The 18,588-nt window shown below is 37.4% G+C and overlaps 1 long non-coding RNA gene across 1 annotated transcript; it reads right to left on the reverse strand.

Annotated features, from left to right (window-relative positions):
- Nucleotides 1–829: 829 nt before the first annotated feature.
- LOC114065550 lies at nucleotides 830–14,454 on the reverse strand. Its single transcript, XR_003573000.1, has 3 exons — nucleotides 14,278–14,454; nucleotides 11,522–11,651; nucleotides 830–854 (listed from the first exon to the last, which is right to left on the reverse strand). It is a non-coding gene; the product is annotated as an uncharacterized LOC114065550 (long non-coding RNA).
- Between the last annotated feature and the right edge of the window lie 4,134 nt (nucleotides 14,455–18,588).

The raw sequence follows: 18,588 nt of genomic DNA on the forward strand, positions 1-18,588 counted from the left end.
TCCAGTGTTTTTAAAACACTGGTGGAAGAGAGCACAACATCTTCTAATTTATTCTTCATCTTGCTTTTTTCCATCCATAAAAACTGTGTTCCAAAGGCATTCAGCAAATTAAAAAAAAAAAAAAAAAAGGCACTTTTGCTCAAATAGAATCTGTCCCTGGATTCAGAAATAAGCTAAGAGAACTAAGTGAAAAGTCAACATAAAGTTAAGCAGTGTTGAGAGGCAGAGGAATTAAAAGGAGCTAATACAGAAAGTAATGACTATATAAAACAAGCGTCTGAGAGAAGGCATGATGTCACCAATCAGCCTGTCTGGACAGTTGTAGTATGAACATTTGATCCCAGACACAACTTGCTGTCTTAGCTGGGAAAGGCTCACCAGAAAAATCGAGGATTATTTCCTTTGTGCATTGACACAGCTGAGACAAGTATATAATAAATGTTAAAAGCTGTACCCTAACCAAAGAAGAATATTTGAAAGCTTAAAAGACAGTGAAAAAGGTCAAGATGTTAAATAAGAAATTCCAGGAAGCCTTTCCAGGCAAAGAGGGGAAAGGATGTATCATTTTCAACAAGGTTTCTTGATTAACCTTATACATAATTTTATAAATTTCAATAACTCCCCTTCAGAGTGTGCTTTAATTTTTTAGGGAAAGATCAGAACTTCAGCCAAAAAACTCCCAACAAACAGCATTTACCTTTCCTCTTTTAATGCAGAAAACATGATATTCAAAGACAATTACTCACCTTTGCAAGGTTTGGAGTTCATAACTTGTAGGTTCTTTAAGCAATCAGCATCATTGCTTCGGTAAGAGATGGAATATTTTTATTCCTGCAAATGCTCTGTGGCAAAATCTGAGAAGGACAAGGGACAAGCTTTGTGATTTCATGCTTTTATCATGCCCAAACTATTTACCTTTTCCTCCACATTCTAGCAAGGGAGTTGTGCTTCTGCTTTTTGCTGACAGAGCTGACAAGAAAATTAGATTTTTATTTTCCTTTTGGGCACTTCTTTGTAAGTTTGGCTCCTTCAAATGTTAGTCATTGTCTGACAGAAGGCTGGCTGGGCTCTGGAACTGGTGGTGCTACGTAGAGCCTGCAAACAACTTTGTCTTTATCCTTTTAGCAGAGAGGGAATTTTTCTATTCCTAAAATCACATTCTGAAAAAAAAACCTTAAATTGGTATTAGAAACACTTGGTGGGGGGAGAAAGAGGAAGGGAAGGCAGAAAGAAACATAAATAAGAGCAGAAGTATTGCCTAAACTCAGCAAATCCTGTAGGGGCCTGGAGTGGAAGACTTGGGGGATCAGCAAATGGGCAGTAGTTCAGTGGTTTAATCACCTCCTAATACCCCAGGGGGTACAAAACTGTCCACAAAGTCCTCAGATATAGTTTTAAGAGTGAGACAGTGGCTGTAAAAAAGAGCCTTTCAGGTCATACCATTTATTTCCAGAAAAAAAACAAACATGTACTGTTCTTCCCACAAGAGAAAAAGAATTCATAGTCAAAGAAGAGAGGCAGACTGTGAACTCTGGGGTCACAGAAGCTGTTGCAGCCAAGATTAAAACTCAGTAAGAGTTATCCTTAAGCACAGAGGCAAAACTCAGGACCTCTGTGCTGCAAACTGAAGAACTTCTGCTAGTTAAGTAGCAGGTAGGGATAAAATGTCTATGGAAATAGACATGGAAATACACATGCAGTTTGTGTGTATAGCACTGGCCAAGAGCAAAGAAAAAAAATAAAAAAAGTTTTAGAAACTTAAAAAGAAATAAGTCAGCTGTAGGATTCATATATTTCCACACAGAAGAAAAAAAAAAAAAGAAGAAGAGGAAAGGATGTATACCTTGATGCACAGAACATCAGCATTTTGCACATGCAAGAATCTGAGCTTCAAACCAAATCACAGAGGGCCTCAGTGACTTGCCCAAGGTCAAAATATAAAACCCATGTAAGGCTCTTTGATTGTGATTTGCTTTCTAATACAGCGAATGCTCACATGCTGAGGGAACTGAAACACTTTGCAGGCAAACAAGAGCTCCATCTACCTAATTTACTATTCATATATACTTTAAAGAATCTGATCCCAGTAGATGTTTGTTCACATCACAAAGCTACCACATACTTTGAAATAATCTGTTAGAGCTGGAAGACTCTGTAGAGGAAAGACCCAGAAACCCAGAACTGAAACAGAAGACGTGTTACAAAGCAGGATCAAAGGATATGCTGACATGCATTCAGGAACCCAAGATAATGTTTCTATGCTCTGTGAATAGCTTGAATCCAGGCTATCTCATGTTAATATTCATATGTAAAGTGTTTATCAAAACCTTAATAATGGCATTAATATGGTAATACAACCTCTGTGCTCCAGCGAAACTTTTACAATGGGTAAGGATTCTCATTTTTTTCCCCTCTAGAAATCTTCTTAATTTCACCACATCTTCTTCTATTGCTGAATTGCTTAAGAAACTCCAGATATGTACACAAGCACATTACTATAATAGCTATGAAATCTGCTCTGATACACTCAGGCCAGTAAGAGCCTCACTGCTCCAAAGCTTCCTGCAAACATCTGAGCCAAACACAGAAATGCCCTTGGATACTCTTATTTTTAGCTATATATAGTTAACTTCAGCTGAACAGTCACTGGAACAAGATTCAAAATTGCAGGATCCTGTCTCTGATTTGTCTATCAGTGTCTGCTTTCCACTGTACATTTGCTGCCCACATGAACTAAATAATACTTGAGAGAATATAAGCACTTTTCCATGACATCTTAATGCTAAACAGCCTGTTAAGTGTGATGTTCTGACCAATGCAGAATGCCTTTATCTGTACATACACACCTACCTACATATCTATTTCTCTTTCTGTAAGAGGAGCACCATCGTAAATGAGGAAGGAAGCTGGTCTATAACAGGCACTGATACTGCTGATTACCAATGCAAAGCCCCAGAACAAAGGATCTGTTTGGAAGATTATTATTTGTAGACCTAAGATCTTAGGAGTGTTTCAGTATGTTGAAGAATCTCATAGAGTGAGAACAAAATGTCTTATGAAACTTTAAATTATGTAAAATACTGAGATGTATTATATGAGGCATTTTAAATAAGGGCAGAATAAAGGCTAAATACTTCTGAACTGTCTCAGAAAAATTAATCCTTCTTAATTCATGCACCATTACTAGACTCTGATATTAAAATGCCTCCTGCCTTTAGGCTGATGTGATTATAATTATTCACTTGTTTTAATTCATATTTTATATACTGTACGTATTTTTATGCAGCACCAATTGTGGTGGCATCCAACAATTAAAAACAAGCATAAATTAATCTCTCATTTGCAGGCGAACATCTTCAATTAATGAACAAAAAGACTTTCTACAATTTTTAATTAAAGTTCTGAATAAGACAATATATCTCATCTAAATCTTTTGAAATCTGAACTTTTCAAGAGGACCGTTTTTATCAACACCTTGGTGGTCATTTTATCCCTGTTGCAAGAATAAGAGCCTAAGCTTTCTCTCTACCTGACTATTACTGTGTGCCCCAGGACCAGGTAATAACCTCCCAGCACCATTTGAGTAGTAGTCAGTGCATTGGCTTTTATCCTCCGAAGAGTTATGTTCCATTTTTTAGCAATAACTCTCTGAATGACCTTGGGAACAAAAACTGGTATTTTGTGTACAGTTTCTTTGTCTTACAGAGGTGTCACAGTGAGAGAGTCAGGGAGTCAGTGAGAACACTTGTGTAGAAATTGTAATGTCTTTTCTGTAAAATGTTATTACAATCATTAGGCAGCACTTTCTTTGGCAGGGTTCATCCTCAAACAGTGTCCTGGAACTTGGATCCAAAGCTGCTATTTTGGGTATAGATCCACAGAACAAATGAGAATCTGGGGCAAAACCCCCAGGTTTCTTTCTGGGATGGGATGACTCTAAGAACACCCGTCATATTAATTAGGCTTTCGCAGTTCCTGAATAAGAAAGTGTGTGGTGACTACTGCCAGCAAACTTAGAATGTCACTACAGCCAGCAGCCCAGCAGGCTTTTCCTTGTAGCAGCATACATGATGGGAGGTGAAAGAAGACTCTAGGATATATAAATCTCCCAAGCAGTCACGCTCCCAGATGCAGCACAGGAGGCACTCTAAAAAGAACATACAATGAATATGTTGAAGTGGAAACCTTACAATTCAGAGCTCATGGCAAACATACCCTTAAGAAGAAAGAAAAACTTAGAAATACAGAGACATTTTTAAGTGATGTAAGTTTCATAAAAATCTTCTTTCTTTAGACCTAATTTTGTACCCTATCAGCCCCAAGTCATCCTTCTGATAAGAATATAAGAGATTGTGACAAAGATCCAGTGCCCAAAGAGTTGGGTGCTAAAATTTAAATGGTTGAATGGTTGAAAATTAAAAATCAACATTGACTTGGCACTAAACACTACTATTTATGCCATAAGTAGTCATTTTCTGTACAGATAGAGACATCATTCTATTAATATTTGATTGGTGAAGATTGGATTATCGGTATTTAATGTGAATACTTCCCACGAGTATGCTACACTGCATAACCTGTACTACAGACTGAAGTCCTAGATTGTATTCCTAACTTAGTCAAAGTGGAAGTTTGAGACTATAATAAAATTATATCTAATATTCTGTATTAAGATTCAATTATACAGTAGAAAAGTACATGAATATAGTACTGACGTTTTTGAAAAATAATAGCAAAACTTATTTTTTAAAGGTCCTTATGGACTGTGACAAAGCTGCTCTTTACCTTTAGATGTAGAATTGCATTTTTACCATCACCTTTTGTGGGTTAGGAACAGTCATGTTGAAAAGACTCAGAGCACTACTCATCAATATTTAGATTTGAAAGACAGATGAGGAGGATATCTCTGTTTAACTCCCCCTCAAAGGATCTAAGAACACATTTAAAATTTTAGAAATAGAGCTACCACTTGCAAACCTAAATATAGATTTATCCTATATATCATGAAATACATAGTCCGTATTCTAAATCATCAGTAGAAAATGTAATCAAAGATTTACTATCTTTCTTGGGATAGTCAATTAGAATATTTCTGGTAATTAATTCCTACACTGCATCTTGATTACTCCCCACACAAATGCATATATGTGTATGCTTCTATAAAGATGAATTGTTGTACATAAAGGATGAATGTATTCTTTTAATCAGAACCAGCCTAAAACTTATGAGCAAAAAAGAAATTCCTCAATAAAGAGCCATGTACTTCTCTCTCCACTGAAATTCTGTATCTCTCTGCCTCATCAAAAAGGAACTACTATGTGTAGCAGAAGACTCTTGGAAATTAAATAAATTGTGTCATGCAGAGGAAATAAAACCAAGCAGTTCCATAGCACAACTTTGTGAAATGATGATAAAGGCAGATTTTACAGTGCTTCCATCTGTCATATACTTGTCATATGCCCATTTTCATATATGTGCCATCCTGAATTATATGATACTCTATAAATCTGCATTTTTCTTTAAAAGTTACAGAAAAAAACCTATGCTTCTACTGATTTTAATTTGAAGGGGTCATGTGCATACTCATACATCCAGTACTGAAAGACAAAGGTTATGCTGCAAACTTAAACATTCAGATACTTATAAATGCCAGAAATATTTCCACTTTAAATTCTTGACTATATAACAGTGTTTAATTCCATTTTCACTTTATTATCTAGAACCTCTTAAAACCTTACTTGCTGTTATCTTAGCCCATTGTCCTGATAAACTAAGTTGCCTAGGTCCCAGACCTGGTTTATCTGATCTAAGATACCCTGTCCAATTAATTCTCATCTATTTTAAAGCAGGATTTATTAGCTGAAGCATAATGACACACTGAATGCAAAGCCTAGCCAACTTAGAAATCAGGCACAAAAACTTGTGTCTCACTCCAAAAAGCTGGATGGGCACACGCCTCATTTCCCAAATTCTTGCCACAATATCCTCTACCTTGGGTTCCCAGTCCCCAGCTCTCCCACACTTCTATTTTCTAAGCATACCTAGGTCTTCTTCCATTTCCAGCCATGTCAGGAAGCATTCCTCTCCTTTCCCCTTTCAGCCATGAACAGACAACATCTTCACTGCAAAACCTGAAGCACATGAAGTCTAGAAGAGAACTTCAGGAAACAGTGATGCTGAAAAATATAAATTCTGTACTTAATTCCATGAATTTGGGCAAACTGGGACAAATTTTCAATAGATAGCAAAGGGCAGAGCCCTGATGGAGCAGCCCCTCTCTGCCAAACTTAGTGACATTTATTTGACAGTTATGTTTCATAATTATTTTTAATTCAGACTAGGAAATATTTTTCTATGCTAATTGAGTGAATACTTTCAAAAGTTGTTCACCTCAAATAATTACATCTAGGCAAAATTTGAAACATATGAAAAGAAGTGTCAAGGAACACAAAGAGATACTTATCTAATTCCGAAGTGGACCAAATCTGAGGGCAGCGTGCCCATCTCCAGCACATCTGCCCTCAGATTTCGATAATGAATGTTCACTTCATATGAAGATTAAAAGCTGCAGAATGTAGAAGAACATGCTTGATTTACTTTTGTCTGTGAAGGTTTTCAAGGTCCATTTTGGAGTTAAATAATACTGTTCAAATACTGTTCTGTGCTGTATTTTAGGTATTATCCGTTATTTTAGAGGGGCAGTAAGTGGACACCAGCTCCTTCATGTCTGGTCCTTCATGTCAAAAACAACAAACACTTCAAGAAATTTTGTCAGTGCCAGTTGGAGGATAGATTCCATACTGGGGAAGCTGTTTCACTAGGAGAGAGATGTAGGTCATTAACCCATGATTCACACAAGCAGAATCATAGAATCACAGAATATTTTGAGTTGGAGGGGACCCACAAGGATCATCAAGTCCAAGTCCTGGCCCTGCACAGGACCATTCCCAAGAATCACACCATGTGCCTGAGACTATCATACAAATGTCTCCTGAACTGTCAGGCTTGGTGCTGTGACCACTGCCCTGGGGAGCCTGTTCAGTGCCCAACCACCCTCTGTGTGAAGAATCTTTCTCTAATATCCAACCTAAACCTTCTCTGGCACAACTTTAGGCCATTCCCTCCATGTTACTGCTCATGAGAGTAAAGAGATCTGCAACCTGCCCCTCTGCTTCCCCTTGCAGGGATGTCAAAGATCACAACGAGGTCTCCCCTGTCTCCTCCAGTTGAAAAAAGTGCCCTCAGCTGCTTCTCATACTACTTCCCCTCAAGGCATTTCACCATCTTCATTGCCCTCCTTGAGACACTAACAAGCTCAGAGATGTTAATGCAGGGAGCAAATCCAAACAATTTTCTAAAGATTTCTGTCATTTTTGCAGATATTAGGGAAAGTTTCTACAAAAAGGAAAGACCATCTTGAAAGCTGTCGAACTTCTAAAGTTCATCAGAACAATCAGAAAAACATCAATCTTCTGCCTGCTATCAAGAAAAAAAACCACTAAAACCGCATGCTGCTAGGAAATTGAATCAAAAGTTACCAAAGATCCATCATCATTGAAAGCAGTAAAATTTGATCTTGAGAAAAAAATGTTTTGTTTGCGTAGTTTTAAAAAACATATAATAGCCTAAAAGCAAGACTGGTAATACTTTTGTTTTCATGTCCTAAAACTTTTTCAAGCCTTTATTTTCTTATCCAGCAAAAGAATGAAAAATCAAATTCTCAAATGTTTTGAGGTTTTTTTATTAAATGGCAATGTAAACAGAAATCAGAGCGACTTAAAGTGCTTCAGTTCAGTCTCAGTATCTTTATAGTAACTGAACACCTGGAAATTTTCTACAAGGCAACAAACTTCAGAAATGAAGATAATCAACAGCTTTTGCACCTCTGTCAAAAAGGATTTATGTTCCAATAGTAAAGTTCATTTTGGCAGGAAAAAAAAATTACTTAAATTTAGTATAAGGTAGTGGAATTAACTATGATGGAAGGAAGCAATTATCTATCTAGATAGTTGCTAATGTCTATCTTACCTACTAAACATTTTGATCTCTCTTTCTTTCTCTCTGTCTCATAAAAATACACCAAAAATTCCTATGCACAATGGTGACATGAAGAACTTGAATGCAGCAAGTGGAACGTGGAACTGGAGTGAAACACTTAGGATAGTGTCGAATAGGTCACATTAAACACAAATAACATTTACCCATAGAAAATAATCACTAAAGACTGATAGATGTATACAAAAAACGCAAATAAGTAAAGCTTTGCTCTTAAATGTTAATATGATTTTCTTCATAACTCATGCCTAAATGTAGCTTTTGTTGGCTCTCACTGAAAATTTGGAAACTGGAGGATGTTGTATACTGCCATTTTAAGTACAAAGAAGTTGCAAGGGGAGTGGCAGGGGAGAACCACTTTTTCCGTCCACAAATACATATGAAACTCCACTACTTTTCCTGGATTCTATCTTGATTTCATGTATAATGAGCTGAATAGAAGGCTATAATGTCATTTCAGTGAAACTAGGAATCAGACCATAGATATCATTCCTACAGTGAACTTTATATGGAATTTCAGTGGAGGAAACTTTCACTGGCCGATGTTAGATATTGTTCTGGAAATTGGTTGGGGACAAATACTCACACAGCAATGTGGTAATGTTTTCCCCATGGAAGGAAAAAAACCTCATATTATCACTTAAATTATGAACTTGATATCTCCAGCAGCATAAGGTACAAGAAATCCAAGGTATCATTTCGATCGTCTGTGCTAACGTTATCAGGATTTCTAGGTGGTTCTTTTTTATTTCATCTTTAAAGGAAGCACGTGCAAGATGCAGTGTTTGATCTTATACCTGGGACTTGATCTTGTAAAAAGATGGAAGTGTGAGCCAAAGTAGAGTCAAAGAGTTCAGAATGCATTCTTGTAGTAAGCTTTTACATAGCAGGCTTTTAATATCCCAAATAATTGGTTTTCTAGTTTCTGTTCTGCCAGAGTCACTGCTAGAAAATTATGAAGGATGTTAAACGGAACTAGGCATTTTTTTAAAGGCTTTTAATAATGTGGTTCTCTTTACAGAAGTTACTGGCTAGAATTTGGTTATATCAGGTTTATGAGACATGTTATTTACTCCAGCAGAGGGGGTTGGATGGGAACCCTCGTGAAGAAATCCTGTACAGACACAGAGACAAGTTTCTTTCCTCTATAATGTTGGATATCCTGTGTTCATTAAGTCTTAAGTGTTTTTCATTCTTTCATGAAAACTCAGTACACAACATCTAAATAAGGGAACATAAACTTCAGTGAAGCACAGGTTCCTCCTTTCTGACTGCTGATAACTGTCATGCAAGAGTTGGTAAACACTGTCTAGAGGCTAAAACTGCAAACCTGGACCCCCTATGAGAGGTATCATTCAGTCTCAAATAATCCCTGCAAGGTTTTGGAGGTAAGATCTGTGTAGTGATCAGGCAGCATTGATACTTTCATGCACCTTTAAGCTTTCTTCTGGGAAAGAAAAACTTAGGATTGTTGGCTCCACAGTATGCCCAGGATTTTAATATAAAAAACAGCAGTTGTTTTTTTCCTATTATGGATTCCTAGTTGGCAGATTTTCTGCTTAGAGGGCCTACCACCTGGGCTTATACCAACAGAAGCAGAAACAGTTGGATTTAGTCTGTGATTAACAGAATAAATTGCCCTTCCTACGGATAAAAGGTCTGTATTTTATTGAAAGGGATAGGTCACAGAAAAGTGATGACAGAGCCAGGTTCTCACACTTGAATACACTGAGGAAGTGACCTTTTTGGAGGAGGAGCCCACCATGCCAACTGTGGATGGTGAGCAGAGCCTCCAGCACCAACATCCTCGCCCCAGAGGTTGCCCTATGCCACCTGAGCGGTAAGTCTCCTGAGCTCTGGGCTCCTGCCTCAATTCCTTCTGCTCTGGGCTCTCATTACCATAAATCTAGTCTCTAAAACCATGATTCATCTAGATGTTTCCTTCACTTTCTTGTGACAAATCTGCAGTATGATCCTCAAAAGAAATCCGGAGGTAAACTCTGTATGACAATGGGATTGCATTGTCTGTAAAACAAAATAATGTCATATTCTTCCTAGGGTAAACTACAATTAGGCTTGCATTTTGCTGTCACAAACTTTGCTATTCTGATGATCACTATCCAATTGGGATCTGCATTAGCTGTAGGTTTGTTCTGATCTCATTTGTTCCGTTTGGTTCCTGTAATCACAAATTGCCTTGTTTCATGGAGCCAAATACATTCAGAGGAGAGAAATTTACTTCACCAGATCATGATCTAGATAGGAACCATATTCAAGGCTGATAAGAGAGCCTGGAAAGCAATGATTTCTTTCCCCCAAGTACCTGGGAACCTTGGAAAGATGCATTGCCTTACACAGATTAGGCACCTTCATGCAGGCAGTGTGATTTCTGCTGTTTCCTTCCCTCTTCTACGTATCTCACTACATAGGCCATGGGTTTTAAAACGTAGGGAGACCTGATAAATACACTAGAGCTGTAGGCCCTAATTCTACTTTTCATTAAAGATTGGCATAAATGTCTGTTTTCTGGTCTGCTTCAGCTTAGCTGTAGCTATTCATAAATATATACCCATTGCTAGTGCTGGTGTCTCTCTCAGGTCCACGACAGTTGATCTGGGCTGTATTTCAATCAACAACCCAATTTCTCTGTGATATATGAGTGATGAGCTCCTGTGAAAATCTATAATACATTGCACATCCACACATGCAGCTGCTACAGTTGACATCTCAAACTTTAAACAAGGTTTACATTAGGTGGGACCTTCCCGCTGTCATTTTACCAAAAAAAAAACCAGCACAAAAACACAAAAGCCCCAAACCCCAAAACACATATTCAGGGCTGACCTTTGGTGATAGATTCTTTGGTGACAATGATTTGTGGGACATTGTCAGTCATAAGAAAACATTTCTCTAGTTACTACATGCTCTAATACTCATTAAAGACATGAGCCAACTCTCATGGAAGCCACTGGCGTTCTTTCACTTGTCTTGCTTGTGGTTCAAATCAGGACTTGAAACACTCACATTTCTAAAAATCACTGTTTTTTCCAGTGAAGGCCTTCTGTTGTTTCTGTATGAAGTATTTATAAGAAAATATTGAACTGTATTTCTCAGTGAGTCAGTAAATAACTCATGTCATGCTCAATGCTCTTGGGTGGTAATTAAAGATTTAAGACATTCAACAAAAATGTCATTGCTTAATTAAAACCAATAAAAATCTTTCCACATTAAAATATTTGCCTGTTGCCACTCAGACTTTGTTCTAGTTGTACTATAGATTTTTTTTCCAGCTAATCTTACTTAAAGCAAGCAGGAAGCTATTTTTCCCTGGATGAAAGCTATAAAAAAATCATATTGCCTTAATCTTCACACTGTTAAGAATTTTAATGTGCATTTATTCTTCAGACATGTGGTCCCATATGCATTATTTAATTTCATTAGAGATAATGGACAAATTGATACTCACTGTACGTTCATACTGCTTGTGTTTCTTTGTTGGAATTGTGGAGCTATCATCTGGTTATTATCTGAAAGCATTATAGACTGTGTTGGCCTCTACAGCTGACTCTCAGGTCCCTCTCCAGCAGTTTCTTGGTCTATAAAGCACATATATATTCTTAATACCTTCAAAAGAGAAAAAAAATGAAATCCCTCCTCCATATATCCTCCCACCCCCAATGCCATTGGTTTGATGAATTACATTGATTGTTTAGTTATCCTTGAAGAAGACACTGTTTTGTCACATGCTGAACAACCACGTGAACAGTGAAGCAAAAGAAAATGCCAAGAAGCAAAGAGAAAGATAGAATCCACACAAATTGTCCCAGTGATAAATATGAAGCAGGATCCTGTTATGACCCAGGTTCAAAGGAACTAGCTGACATCTTTGAAACCATCAAGGGTTCTGGGGTACTGGAAAAAAAAAATAATTTGGAAGCCTAGTCTAGAGAACTTAATGGGAAAAAGGTCACATTAACCCTAGTTTATAAGCTTGAAAATCTATCACTTTGCTTTCTAATTCCTGGTTTTGGAGATTTGGACACAAAATTGAATAGAAAAAAAATGTGTTTAAAAGCATCTTCTCAAGTAAATATTTATGTATCTTTCTTATTCCCTGTATGAACAGTACTTAACCTATACTGAGGTAAGAAGCAGCAACGGAAAATGTCAATTTTACAAAATAAAACTTTGTAACATCATCTCAGTTAACCAAAATATTTTCACAGAACAGGTTGTTCATAATATAGCTTTTTTCACCTATTTTTTATCATAAAATATTCCTCTAGCCTAGTTCTGTTTGAGCTAGCTCTAGCACTGGCATCAGTATAAATAATCCAGTAAAACACTTAGTTCAGTTCTCCTGAATCCAAGTCAGAGGCTTTCTCACTGTTTAAATATCCTTGATTTCATATTCTCCATTACTTTTATTTCCATGTTCAAAGAAGTTTAAGTAATTAGTAGGTTAGCCTTTTTCTTGTGCATAAATATGATGGCAAACTCAATCATATAATAAATTCTCAGGTGTTGTGTATTCTATATTTTAATTTTAGCTAATACGAGATGAAAGGATTATCAGTTCCAAGTACTTTGGCTGACCCTAGAACACTGTATTTCATTTTCCACTATAATGGTAGTATGTACATTTTTATCAACTTGTCTTTGCTTCTTAACATCTTAATTTCCTTATAGGCATCATGTTTTTGATATCTTTAGGAAGCCTTTGATCTGTCTTGCACCTTAAAATATTTAATCTTTTTTTATTTGACGTAATCATTTTTGTTGGGTTCTTTTGATGCCTCCATTGTATTCATTGTTTTCTTATATCTCTTTATTTTTGCCTTCAAAGAGCCCTCTTTGTTCAGAGGCAGACATTGTTCCCCAGTGTTATTTTCCTGGCATGTTCATCTATTAAAAATATGCATCCCTTATTTTTAATTTGAGTGGCTCTTAGACTATGCCAATTCTTAATACTTACCCTCATTCTATGACATCCATGATTGCTAAACACAATGAAAATGCGTCCTCCTGTATTTGGTGTTTCTCAAGATCACTCTTACACTAATAAAAGTTAAATAAAGAATAGTCTCTTAGAATAGTAGAGCAAGAACTTGAAATGTTCATAAAATCCTTCTTTTTTTATGCCGTGCTATGGACTGGCTGATATGTAGCTACTTGAGTCTTTTATGTTTTTCTGATTTTTTTTCTCCCTCTTAAAATTTAACTCAGAACTATGTAGTGTACTTCAGCTTTACGAATCTGAGTAAAAATACAGTGCAGAGTACTGATGGCAGAGAGCTGGCCTTCCAACTTCTCTGCAATCTGCATGCTCAGACTAAAAATTCAGCGGCGTGATACTTTTCTACCAGAATTTTAATTACAGATGGTGGTACATAACCTTTCAGGAACAGTATGATTCCCTTATTACCTTGTCTTCTGTAGCTTGCAACCATTCTGATAGTTACTTGGGACCATTTCTAGGATCTGAAGTCAAGGGTGGCTTTTTGATTTGGTTTTTAGTTGGTTGGTTGGTTGACTGGTTGATGGGGGCTTTTTGCCTTTTTCACAGTACATCAAAAAAGTCTTCCTGTCTAAAACCAGATAACAGAATATTCAAACAAACAGCCCAGAAGTTGTCTATGCCTAAAAGTTTATTGCAGAGAAGAATGTGGTCATTTAAATGCAGGCCTTACTCTGATGTAATATAGCATCATTTCTTTTATGAGATCTATGCATGACATTCTTCTGTGACACTAGGATTTAGCTAAAGGAAAGAAATCCCCAGCTCATTTATTCACACAGCATTAAGATCTGTTGTTATGAGCAGCTCAAAAAGGATTTAGGACAACATGGGATCTACACTCATTCACTGGTCATAATACACCAGAACTATTTTCATTCTTACTGAAAGTTCTGTAACAGAGGAAATCATATGATTTCTTGAGATTTGATTGTCTTCCTATAGTTGATCAGAACTCCTGGAATCAAGTGACGGGATGAGAATATCAGTTTTCATGTGAAGGAATGTTTTTATCCCCCATGATTGTCAACAACAGCTAGCAAAGAAAACACCTTATCCTAATAAATGGAAACTAAAGTAACACATAATATGAATTAATAATTTAGTGCTTTTTCAAAAAAACCTGCACTTTTGGGAGACACTGAAGAAGTGATTTTTTGCAATCAAGTCTGCCAGGATATAAAACCCCCGCACTCTCACCTCACCTTTTGAAGTGGTGCTGCAAGTCAAGGTTGATGCACATTCTTCATGTTTTATGCTGCAGAATTTCAGGTTCCAATGCCTGTCATCCATAGGTTCCCAATGGATCAAGACACAACACAGACACTTTCCTTTCCCTAGGTAAAGCCAGAATTTTCATAAGAGTGATCACACTCAGATTTTGTCCCCTAAAAAGAGAAAATAGGTTTCTTTTGTGGCATTTTTTGGTGACAATAAATAAATTAAGTAAATTAAAATTGAGAACTATTTTGAGTAAATTATTTGTGTACCTGTCAGTCTGACAGTCATATAATCTCTCACCATATCTTTTTCAATATTATTTTTTTCATAAAAAATAATAAAAAGGACATTGAAATTCTGTACCTTGCTAAAATAAGTGAAGTTGGTACAAAGGCTTCGACAATATCTTTACATGCTTTCCTTCCATATCAAAAATAATCTTCACATTCCATATGTCAGGTAGCCAATGCTCATTTATAATTTCAAGGTCATTATCGACATTTTAAAAGTAAGATCAGTAAAATAAATAATATGACTGGAGCAGTGCTGTACGTTCACAACAGCAGGAAAAACAGAGGGTTTCAATGCCTAATTATTTGTATGACTATCTCCGTGTTATTTTCTTACATAATATTGAGAAAGTTTAACTACTATATTAGTGCTGATTTTAAGAAAAACGTCCTTTTGGGAAAGCTGAAGAGAGGGGAGTAACATCAAGATGAAATTACCAACAAAGAAATTGTTCTTTCAATGAAGTAAGCCCCACAGACATTGTAGTGTAATTTTTTGTTAATGAATGGATTAGTAGAACTTCAACACAGAAGAAACCTCTGAATTTTAAACTATCATAGATTTTGTTCAAATCGGGTATGACAAAAATATTTTATATTGATTATACATTTCATCTGCACATCTTTCCACGGCAATAAAAATTCAACAGCGTAATGGCATTTGCAGATTCATCATCAAGACCTCAGTGATGTGATGGGGGTTGTACATGTACCTGGCTGCCAAGATCGAAGGGTTGAGACAGCAAGAATTTATACAGCGAGCATCAGACCAACAGAATATTCTTTCCCTCCCTTCTTACTCATGTGTCCAAGAGCTGAGTGGGAAAGATGAGCTAAAGGGGTTTCCATTAGGCCTTCTCCATTGCCATTGAGCACAGAGCAGCCTGAGCTCACTCTGCAAGGCAGCCTCGAGCCCCATGCACTAATATCAGCTTTAGCAAGAGGCTTATGTTCTTCAGACCAGAAGGTTTACAGGTTACTTGCCAAGAGCCCAGGGGTCACATCCGATTTGCATATAAACCACAGACATTTGTTGTAAGTGCATATAACCATATTTGGCATGCAGATGGAAAATAATGTATGGTAGTTCGAGTTCATTAGCAGCACCAGTCAGCAGCTCTGTCCTCATCCCTCAGATACAGGCAGAGGGCAGCTGGAGCCCACATTATATGACTCAGCAGGTCTCATCTGGCCCTTGGGCTGCACATTACATGCCCCCACTCTACTGTTTGATGTGCTGAACAATCTCAGATTTCCAACTGGGGATGTAAACTGATAATGAGATTGCTTTAATGCTCTAAATCTCAGTGGCATTATCAGAAAGGCTATTTTCTGGCTTTTGCAGTTGCCTGAAAGGGAAAGGGAAATAAACACTAGAGGTGAAAACAGAATTGTTGTGTTAAGTTACAAGACAAACAGGAGCTGCTGATTTCAGGAAACACTGTAAACTAGTTGCTGTCAAGTACCAATTTTGTTTTCTTCTGATACATGTCACATTAAGTATTTATTTAAAATGTTTTTCAGGTGGACAGGCTCAAAGGAAGTGGCATCACATTTCCCTCAGAGACTTGAGAACAGCAGATAAACACTGCGAATGCCTCGCAAACATTCAAATAGTACTCCGTATGATCTTTTTGTGTACAATCACAGTACACCAAGAGATCTGCTTCACATCAGCCACAAAACCAATTATCTGCTAAATGCAACATTAAACAATCCACTATCACTTCTCTTTACAGGTGTTACAGTAGTCCATAATTTCTTCTCTAATCCTCACCCAACACTTGGGTTATAGCATAATTTCTAGTTGTCAGGCATCACGTAAGTCTATTTTAAATTTTGCCAAAGTGCAGTCTCGAGAAACTACAAACAGCAGGGGCCGAATTTTAATAAGTATCTCCGCTTCCGTCACTTCAGCGACATGATTCCCACTGCTGTAATAAAGGGGGGTCTTTAACATGCCTTCAGGGACACACAGTTAAAGCCAAGAAAAATGTCACATTATTAACTGACTACGAAGAAAGAAAACCAAGAAAATTATTTTAGCATTGCTAGAAAAGTTACTCTCTTAACTAGAGCATTAGAACATTGTTATACGTCTCTCTTCAGTAGAAAGTGATAGTGACATCTTATTTATACTGAGGTAAATGGACAAGACACTATTAAAATTAATAATGTATTCTCTTGCAATATCCTTGAACTTCCAAGACTTGTCTGTGGCTGTTGCTGACCCCACTGCATGTCCTCTCTGCCCTATTCCCCACACCACACCTGTGACATGTGGGGGCGTGTCCCAAACCCCTTTCTTAGGTGAGATATGCACCGCTATCCAGTGACATCCAGAAAGGCACTGGCATTTTATTCTTTTTACTTGTTTTGTCCTGAGCTCTTTTCCATCCTTGGTCAGTGCCAGATATGTCCAGCTGAGCTGGACCACCTAATTACAAACACACGTAACACTTTTGTCAGGCTTTGACTGGCAGTAATGACGATAATCTTCAGTTTCCAGAAACTCCTAATAAACACAGTTGTAAGCCACCGACCAAAAATCCAGGAAAATTAAATTAAGCTGCTTGTGACCTCAGTGGGTACAGCTGCATCACTAATTTAGTTTCTTGCAGGGTTTCTTTCAAGAGAGAGGCTGTCTCGTGTCCATACCTGGTGTCCCCTGATACCCCTTATGCACAACACTACTCACTCCAAGACCTTTCCCTCCTGGTGGAAACAAGAAACATAGAGCACCCAGCTTCCCAAGCATGCTCAGTAAGTCTCAGAAGGGAAACCAGTGTGAAATTCATGCTGAGAAAGCAAAGTGTGGACACATATTTAAGGGACATAACAACTGAAATAAAATCTAGTTTTATAAAACTAGTAGTTGTATCATGAAGTGGGGAACAATATGCAGCTCAGGGAAAAGAAATACAGTCACCTGAATGAATCAACTGAATGTGCCTCAGATTGAGTGGCTACCCTAATCCAATGCAAAAACTTGCAGCAATTTGGTAAGGACATACCGAAAAATTGGAGTTCTCTGAGCACCTGTACAATTTAATCTTCACTAATCTCTGAGTAGTATTTAAACCTAATATTTATTATTTTACTCTAGGAATTGGTCTCTGTTACCAGCAATCAAATCAATCAATTATTCTCAACACAAAGTATAATAATATTTTAAAGTCTTTCACTGTTTTCTTGGTGAAGCAAGTGTTAAGAGTACTCATTGTCTTCCAATCTCCTCTTGTAATATTAACCTGCAAATTGTGATTATCAAATCACAGGGCTTTATTACCTATCCAATCAGATGGCAAGGTTTTCCAGTATTCTGTCCATCATCTGTCAGTTGAATACTTTTCTGACTTGCCCACTCTCTGTCTTTATATATTCTCATTCTCTGCTTGCACCCTGCCAGTACACTCCTCCCCTCTGAGCTGCCATCAGTCTGGAGCACTCTAGGAGGAGCCAATCCTTCCTTTGAAGCTTCCCATTGCATCTAGGAGTGCCACCTTATGTGGAATGGCATTTACACGGAAGCAAATGCAAGGTTCAGAAGCCTAAAGAGAACTCACTGTATAAACCTGCAGTCTGGAAAATTTCCTGGGAGACATGATCTGTGGATTAGAGCTCTCAGATATAAGCGTGTGGGTTCCCAAGAGCATTTGCTGAACTCTGGGCACATTATGAAAACTAATCCTTCTCTGGGTCTCTGCTGAAATAAAAAGTGAATGTATGCTAAATTCAATGACAGGAAAAAAAAAAAAAAAAGGAAAAAAAAAGGGAAAAAAAAAAAAAAAAGTTTCTGTCTCTGTGGGATACCGGCTTTGGATCCCAGCTGAATCAAGTTGCCTTCCAACAACCCAAAAGGTAGTCTGAAGAAGGTGGGTTTGGAGCAGTATCAGAGTGATTGCTGCTGCCATTGGTTGGCTGTACACTTGTCTCTGTCCAGCGCATTCCGAACTGATGCTCTGAGCTCTCTCTCGTGCCTTGATATCATGTTAAAGGCATTGG

Source organism: Empidonax traillii, unplaced genomic scaffold (genome assembly GCF_003031625.1).
Source record: "Empidonax traillii isolate 1590-97213 ecotype Southwest subspecies unplaced genomic scaffold, ASM303162v1 scaffold675:size783547, whole genome shotgun sequence".
Taxonomy (NCBI): Eukaryota; Metazoa; Chordata; class Aves; order Passeriformes; family Tyrannidae; genus Empidonax; species Empidonax traillii.